The sequence below is a fragment of the Rhipicephalus microplus genome, chromosome 2 (genome assembly GCF_043290135.1).
Source record: "Rhipicephalus microplus isolate Deutch F79 chromosome 2, USDA_Rmic, whole genome shotgun sequence".
Taxonomy (NCBI): domain Eukaryota; kingdom Metazoa; phylum Arthropoda; class Arachnida; order Ixodida; family Ixodidae; genus Rhipicephalus; species Rhipicephalus microplus.
The window spans coordinates 10,755,001-10,763,628 of NC_134701.1; positions in this window are offsets into that span (position 1 = coordinate 10,755,001).

An 8,628-nucleotide genomic window follows, 5' to 3' on the forward strand; every position below is an offset into this window, starting at 1 on the left:
CATGAACAAGCCACATACTGCGCGTTGTACCGTTACAAGTGTGAAACTGCTATGTTGTGATATTCTCGTTGAAGCACATGCAAGCATCGTGAAACCTTAAAGAATGATGTCATTTAGCGAGATACAGCGTTCTGTACTGCAATAAGTTGGTGAAAAACTGTGACGTCAAGCAATTATCGTATTTGTGAACGAAACAGTGTAATAGAGCGTTTTGAGATACAAGTGCGAATGTTAGGTTAGGTTTAGATATGAACCGTCGTAAAAGCGCATTAAACAATGTCACTTAGTGAGATGCTGTGTTTTTCACCATTACAAGTCGGGAACTGCGATGTCTAATGTGAAAGCGCTTGAAACCGTCGTAATGTTGTAGAAAGCAATGTAAAGTAGCGAGTAAAACGTTTTCTATTGATAGAAGTGCGAAGGTTATGTTAGTTTGAGTTAGTTTAAGCTAGGTAGCGTCGTGAAACCACCAAAAACGACGTCATCTAACGAGATGCTGTTGTTTTATTGCGACTACGAAACTGCGATAGGTGAAATATTGTGAAAGGACACAAAACGGCATGAACTAGCCAGGTACTGCATGTTGTACTTTTACAAGTGCGAAACTGCTATGTTGTGATATTCTCGTTAAAACGCATGCAAGCATCGTGAAACCTTAAAGAATGATGTCATTTAGCGAGATACAGCGTTCTGTTTTGTAATAAGTTGGTGAAAAACTGTGAGGTGATGCAAATATTGTAATTGTGAACTAAACAGTGTAGTAGAGCGTTTTCAGATACAAGTGCGAATGTTAGGTTAGGTTAAGATATGAACCGTCGTAAAACCGCATTAAACAATGTCACTTAGTGAGATGCAGTGTTTTTCACCATTACAAGTCGGGAACTGCGATATCTAATACGAAAGCGCTTGAAACCGTCGTAATGTTGTAGAGAGCATTGGAAAGTAGCGAGTAAAACGTTTTCTAACGATAGAAGTGCGAAGGTTATGTTAGGTTGAGTTATGTTAATTTAAGCTAGGTAGCGTCGTGAAACCACAAAAAAGGACGTCATCTAATGAGATAGTGTTGTTTTTTTGCATGTACGAAACTGCAATAGGTGAAATGTTGTGAAAGCACACAAAACGGCATGAACTAGCCAGGTACTGCGTGTTGTACCGTTAAAAGTGTGAAACTGCTATATTGTGATATTTTCAGTAAAGCGCATGCAAGCATCGTGAAACCCTAAAGAACGATGTGATTTAGCGAGATACCGCGTTCTGTACTGTAATGAGTTGGTGAAAAACTGTGAGGTCATGCAAATATCGTAATTGTGAACGAAACAGTGTAATAGAGCGTTTTTAGATACAAGTGCGAATGTTAGGTTAGGTTAAGATATGAACCGTCGTAAAACCGCATTAAACAATGTCACTTAGTGAGATGCAGTGTTCTTCACCATTACAAGTCGGGAACTGCGATATGTAATGTGAAAGCGCTTGCAACCGTCGTAATGTTGTAGAAAGCAATGTAAAGTAGCGAGTAAAACATTTTCTAACGATAGAAGTGCGAAGGTTATGTTAGGTTGAGTTATGTTATTTAAGCTAGGTAGCGTCGTGAAACCACCAAAAAGGACGTCATCTAACGAGATAGTGTTGTTTTATTGCATGTACGAAACTGCAATAGGTGAAATCTTGTGAAAGCACACAAAACGGCATGAACAAGCCGGATACCGCGTGTTGTACCGTTACAAGTGCGAAACTGCTGTATTGTGATATTCTCGTTAAAGCGCATGTAAGCATCGTGAAACCCTAAAGAACGATGTCATTTAGCGAGACACAGCGTTCTGTACTGCAACCGTCGTTAAACCGCATTAAACAATGTCATTTAGTGAGATGCAGTGTTTTTCACAATTACAAGTCGGAAACTGCGATATCTAATGTGAAAGCGCATGAAACCGTCGTAATGTTGTAGAGAGCATTGTAAAGTAGCGAGTAAAACGTTTTCTAACGATAGAAGTGCGAAGGTTATTTTAGGTTGAGTTATGTTTGTTTAGGCTAGGTAGCGTCGTGAAACCACCATAAAGGACGTCATCTAACGAGATTGTGTTGTTTTATTGCATGTGCGAAACTGCAATAGGTGAATTGTTGTGAAAGCACACAAAACGGCATGAACAAGCCAGATACTGCGTGTTGTACCGTTACAAGTGCGAAACTGCTGTATTGTGATATTCTCGTTAAAGCGCATGCAAGCATCGTGAAACCTTAAAGAACGATGTCATTTAGCGAGATACAGCGTTCTGTACTGCAATAGGTTGGTGAAAAACTGTGAGGTTATGCAAACATCGTAATTATGAACGAAACAGTGTAATAGAGTGTTTTTAGATCCAAGTGCGAATGTTAGGTTAGGTTAAGATATGAACCGTCGTAAAACCGCAATAAACAATGTCACTTAGTGAGATGCAGTGTTTTTCACCATTACAAGTCGGGAACTGCGATATCTTATGTTAAATCGCATGAAACCGTCGTAATGTTGTAGAAAGCATTGTAAAGTAGCGAGTAAAACGTTTTCTAACGATAGAAGTGCGAAGGTTATGTTAGTTTGAGTTAGTTTAAGCTAGGTAGCGTCGTGAAACCACCAAAAAGGACGTCATCTAACGAGATAGTGTTGTTTTATTGCGACTACGAAACTGCGATAGGTGAAATATTGTGAAAGGACACAAAACGGCATGAACTAGCCAGGTACTGCGTGTTGTACCGTTAAAAGTGCGAAACTGCTATATTGTGATATTCCCGTTCAAGCGCATGCAAGCATCGTGAAACCTTAAAGACCGATGTCCTTTAGCGAGATACCGCGTTCTGTACTGTAATAAGTTGGTGAAAAACTGTGAGGTCATGCAAATATCGTAATTGTGAACGAAACAGTGTAATAGAGCGTTTTTAGATACAAGTGCGAATGTTAGGTTTGGTTGAGATATCAACCGTCGTAAAACAGCATTAAACAAGCCACTTAGTGGGATGCAGTGTTTTTCACCATTACAAGTCGGGAACTGCGATATCTAACTTGAAAGCGCAGGAAACGGTCGTAATGTTGTAGAGAGCATTCTAAAGTAGCGAGTAAAACGTTTTCTAACGATAGAAGTGCGAAGGTTATGTTAGGTTGAGTTATGTTAGTTTAGTCTAGGTAGCGTCGTGAAACACCAAAAAGGACGTCATCTCACGAGATAGTGTTGTTTTATTGCATGTACGAAACTCCAATAGGTGAAATGTTGTGAAAGCATACAAAACGGCATGAACAAGCCAGATACTGCGTGTTGTACCGTTAGAAGTGCAAATTTGCGATATTGTGATATTCTCGTTAAAGCGCATGCAAGCATCGTGAAACCTTGTTTAGCGAGATACAGCGTTCTGTACAGCAATAGGTTGGTGAAAAACTGTGAGGTTATGCAAATATCGTAATTTTGAACGAAACAGTGTAATAGAGCGTTTTTAGATACAAGTGCGAATGTTAGGTTAGGTTGAGATATCAACCGTCGTAAAACCGCATTGAACAATGTCACTTAGTGAGATGCAGTGTTTTTCACCATTACAAGTCGGGAACTGCGATATCTAATGTGAAAGCGCTTACAACCGTCGTTAGGTTAGGTTAGGTTAGGTTAGGTTAGGTTTGGTTAGGTTAGGTTTGGTTAGGCTAGGTTAGGTTAGGTTAGGTTAGGTTGGGTTGGGTTGGGTTGGGTTAGGTTAGGTTAGGTTAGGTTGAGTCAGGTTAGGTTAGGTTAGGTTACGTTAGGTTAGGTTAGGTTAGGTTAGGTTACGTTAGGTTAGGTTAGGTTAGGTAAGGTTAGTTTAGGTTAGGTTAGGTTAGGTTAGGTTAGGTTGGGTTGGGTGTGGTTGGGTTGGGTTTGGTTAGGTTGGGTTAGGTTAGGTTAGGTTAGGTTACGTTAGGTTATGTTAGGTTAGGCTAGGTTACGTTAGGTTAGGTTAGGTTAGGTAAGGTTAAGTTAGGTTAGGTTAGGTTTGGTTAGGTTAGGTTAGGTTAGGTTAGGTTGGGTTGGGTTGGGTTGGGTTGGGTTGGGTTAGGTGGGGTTAGGTTAGGTTAGGTTACATTAGGTTAGGTAAGGTTAGGTTAGGTTAGGTTATGTTAGGCTAGGTTTTGTTAGGTTAGGTTAGGTTAGGTTGGATTGGGTTGGGTAGGGTTGGGTTGGGTTTTGTTGGGTTAGGTTAGGTTAGGTTAGGTTAGGTTAGGTTAGGCTGGGTTAGGTTAGGTAAGGTTAGGTTAGGTTGGGTTGGGTTGGGTTGGGTTGGGTTAGGTTAGGTTAGGATAAGTTAGGTTAGGTTAGGTTGGGTTGGGTTGGGTTAGGTTAGGCTAGGTTAGGTTGGGTTTGGTTGGGTTGGGTTAGGTTAGGTTAGGTTAGGTTAGGTTGGGTTGGGTTGGGTTTTGTTGGGTTGGGTTGGGTTAGGTTAGGTTAGGTTAGGGTGGGTTGGGTTGGGTTGGGTTGGGTTAGGTTAGGTTAGGTTAGGTTAGGTTACGTTATGAACCTTCGTAAAACCGCATTAAACAATGTCACTTAGTGAGATGAAGTGTTTTTCACCATTACAAGTCGGGAACTGTGATATCTAATGTAAAAGCGCTTGAAACCGTCGTAATGTTGTAGAAAGCAACGTAAAGTAGCGAGTAAAACGTTTTCTAACGATAGAAGTGCGAAGGTTATGTTAGTTTGAGTTAGTTTAGGCTAGGTAGCGTCGTGAAACCACCAAAAAGGACTTCATCTAAGGAGATAGTGTTGTTTTATTGCATGTACGAAACTGCAATAGGTGAAATGTTTGAAAGCACACAAAACGGCATGAACAAGCCAGATACTGCGTGTTGTACCGTTACAAGTGCGAAACTGCTATATTGTGATATTCTCGTTAAAGCGCATGCAATCATCGTGAAACCTTAAAGAACGACGTCATTTAGCGAGATACAGCGTTCTTTACTGCAATAAGTTGGTGAAAAACTGTGAGGTTATGCAAATATCGTAATTGTGAACGAAACAGTGTAATAGAGCGTTTTAGATACAAGTGTGAATGTTAGGTTAGGTTAAGATATGAACCGTCGTGAAACCGCATTAAACAATGTCACTTAGTGAGATGCAGTGTTTTTCGCCATTAAAAGTGGCGAACTGCGATATCTTATGTTAAATCGAATGAAACCGTCATAATGTTGTAGAAAGCATTGGAAAGTAGCGAGTAAAACGTTTTCTAACGATAGAAGTGCGAAGGTTATGTTAGGTTGAGTTATGTTAATTTAAGCTAGGTAGCGTCGTGAAACCACAAAAAAGGACGTCATCTAACGAGATAGTGTTGTTTTATTGCATGTACAAAACTGCAATAGGTGAAATGTTGTGAAAGCACACAAAACGGCATGAACTAGCCAGGTACTGCGTGTTGTACCGTTAAAAGTGTGAAACTGCTATATTGTGATATTTTCAGTAAAGCGCATGCAAGCATCGTGAAACCCTAAAGAACGATGTCATTTAGCGAGATACCGCGTTCTGTACTGTAATGAGTTGGTGAAAAACTTTGAGGTCATGCAAATATCGTAATTGTGAACGGAACAGTGTAATAGAGCGTTTTTAGATACAAGTGCGAATAATAGGTTAGGTTAAGATATGAACCGTCGTAAAACCGCATTAAACAATGTCACTTAGTGAGATGCAGTGTTCTTCACCATTACAAGTCGGGAACTGCGATATGTAATGTGAAAGCGCTTGCAACCGTCGTAATGTTGTAGAAAGCAATGTAAAGTAGCGAGTAAAACATTTTCTAACGATAGAAGTGCGAAGGTTATGTTAGGTTGAGTTATGTTAATTTAAGCTAGGTAGCGTCGTGAAACCACCAAAAAGGACGTCATCTAACGAGATAGTGTTGTTTTATTGCATGTACGAAACTGCAAAAGGTGAAATGTTGTGAAAGCACACAAAACGGCATGAACAAGCCAGATACTGCGTGTTTTACCGTTACAAGTTCGAAACAGCTATATTGTGATATTCTCGTTAAAGCGCATGCAAGCATCGTGAAACCTAAAAGAACGATGTCATTTAGCGAGATACAGCATTCTGTACTGTAATAAGTTGGTGAAAAACTCTGAGGTCATGCAAATATCGTAACTGTGAACAAAACAGTGTAATAGAGCGTTTTTAGATACAAGTGCGAATGTTATGTTAGGTTAAGATATGAACCGTCGTAAAACCGCTTTTCACAATGTCACTTAGTGAGATGCCGTGTTCTTCATCATTACAAGTCGGGAACTGCGATATGTAATGTGAAAGCGCTTGCAACCGTCGTAATGTTGTAGAAAGCAATGTAAAATAGCGAGTAAAACGTTTTCTAACGATAGAAGTGCGCAGGTTATGTTAGTTTGAGTTATGTTACTTTAAGCTGGGTAGCGTCGTGAAACCACCAAAAACGACGTCATCTAACGAGATAGTGTTGTTTTATTGCATGTACGAAACTTCAATAGGTGAAATGTTGTGAAAGCACACAAAACGGCATGAACAAGCCAGATACTGCGTGTTGTACCGTTACAAGTGCGAAACTGCTGTTTTGTGATATTCTCGTTAAAGCGCATGCAAGCATCGTGAAACCCTAAAGAACGATGTCATTTAGCGAGATACAGCGTTCTGTACTGTAATAGGTTGGTGAAAAACTGTGAGGTCATGCAAAAATTGTAATCGTGAACGAAACAGTGTAATAGAGCATTCTGAGATACAAGTGCGAATGTTAGGTTAGGTTAAGATATGAACCGTCGTAAAACCGCATTAAACAATGTCACTTAGTGAGATGCAGTGTTTTTCACAATTACAAGTCGGGAACTGCGATATCTAATGTGAAAGCGCATGAAACCGTCGTATCGTTGTAGAGATCATTGTAAAGTAGCGAGTAAAACGTTTTCTAACGATAGAAGTGCGAAGGTTATGTTAGGTGAGTTATGTTAGTTTAAGCTAGGTAGCGTCGTGAAACCACCAAAAAGGACGTCATCTAACGCGATAGTGTTGTTTTATTGCATGTACGAAACTGCAATAGGTGAAATGTTTGAAAGCACACAAAACGGCATGAACAAGCCAGATACCGCGTGTTGTACCGTTACAAGTGCGAAACTGCTGTATTGTGATATTCTCGTTAAAGCGCATGTAAGCATCGTGAAACCCTAACGAACGATGTCATTTAGCGAGATACAGCGTTCTGTACTGCAACCGTCGTTAAACCGCATTAAACAATGTCATTTAGTGAGATGCCGTGTTTTTCACAATTACAAGTCGGAAACTGCGATATCGAATGTGAAAGCGCATGAAACCGTCGTAATGTTGTAGAGAGCATTGTAAAGTAGCGAGTAAAACGTTTTCTAACGATAGAAGTGCGAAGGTTATTTTAGGTTGAGTTATGTTAGTTTAGGCTAGGTAGCGTCGTGAAACCACCATAAAGGACGTCATCTAACGAGATAGTGTTGTTTTATTGCATGTACCAAACTTCAATAGGTGAAATGTTGTGAAAGCACACAAAACGGCATGAACAAGCCAGATACTGCGTGTTGTACCGTTACAAGTGCGAAACTGCTGTTTTGTGATATTCTCGTTAAAGCGCATGCAAGCATCGTGAAACCCTAAAGAACGATGTCATTTAGCGAGATGTCACTTAGTGAGATGCAGTGTTTTTCACCATTACAAGTCGGGAACTGCGATATCTAATGTGAAAGCGCACGAAACCGTCGTAATGTTGTAGAGAGCATTGTAAAGTAGCGAGTAAAACGTTTTCTAACGATAGAAGTGCGAAGGTTATGTTAGGTTGAGTTATGGTAATTTAAGCTAGGTAGTGTCGTGAAACCACCAAAAAGGACGTCATCTAACGAGATAGTGTTGTTTTATTGCATGTACGAAACTGCAATAGGTGAAATGTTTTGAAAGCACACAAAACGGCATGAACAAGCCAGATACTGCGTGTTGTACCGTTAGAAGTGCAAATTTGCGATATTGTGATATTCTCGTTAAAGCGCATGCAAGCATCGTGAAACCTTGTTTAGCGAGATACAGCGTTCTGTACAGCAATAGGTTGGTGAAAAACTGTGAGGTTATGCAAATATCGTAATTTTGAACGAAACAGTGTAATAGAGCGTTTTTAGATACAAGTGCGAATGTTAGGTTAGGTTGAGATATCAACCGTCGTAAAACCGCATTGAACAATGTCACTTAGTGAGATGCAGTGTTTTTCACCATTACAAGTCGGGAACTGCGATATCTAATGTGAAAGCGCTTACAACCGTCGTTAGGTTAGGTTAGGTTAGGTTAGGTTAGGTTTGGTTAGGTTAGGTTTGGTTAGGCTAGGTTAGGTTAGGTTAGGTTAGGTTGGGTTGGGTTGGGTTGGGTTAGGTTAGGTTAGGTTAGGTTGAGTCAGGTTAGGTTAGGTTAGGTTACGTTAGGTTAGGTTAGGTTAGGTTAGGTTACGTTAGGTTAGGTTAGGTTAGGTAAGGTTAGTTTAGGTTAGGTTAGGTTAGGTTAGGTTAGGTTAGGTTGGGTTGGGTGTGGTTGGGTTGGGTTTGGTTAGGTTGGGTTAGGTTAGGTTAGGTTAGGTTACGTTAGGTTATGTTAGGTTAGGCTAGGTTACGTTAGGTTAGGTTAG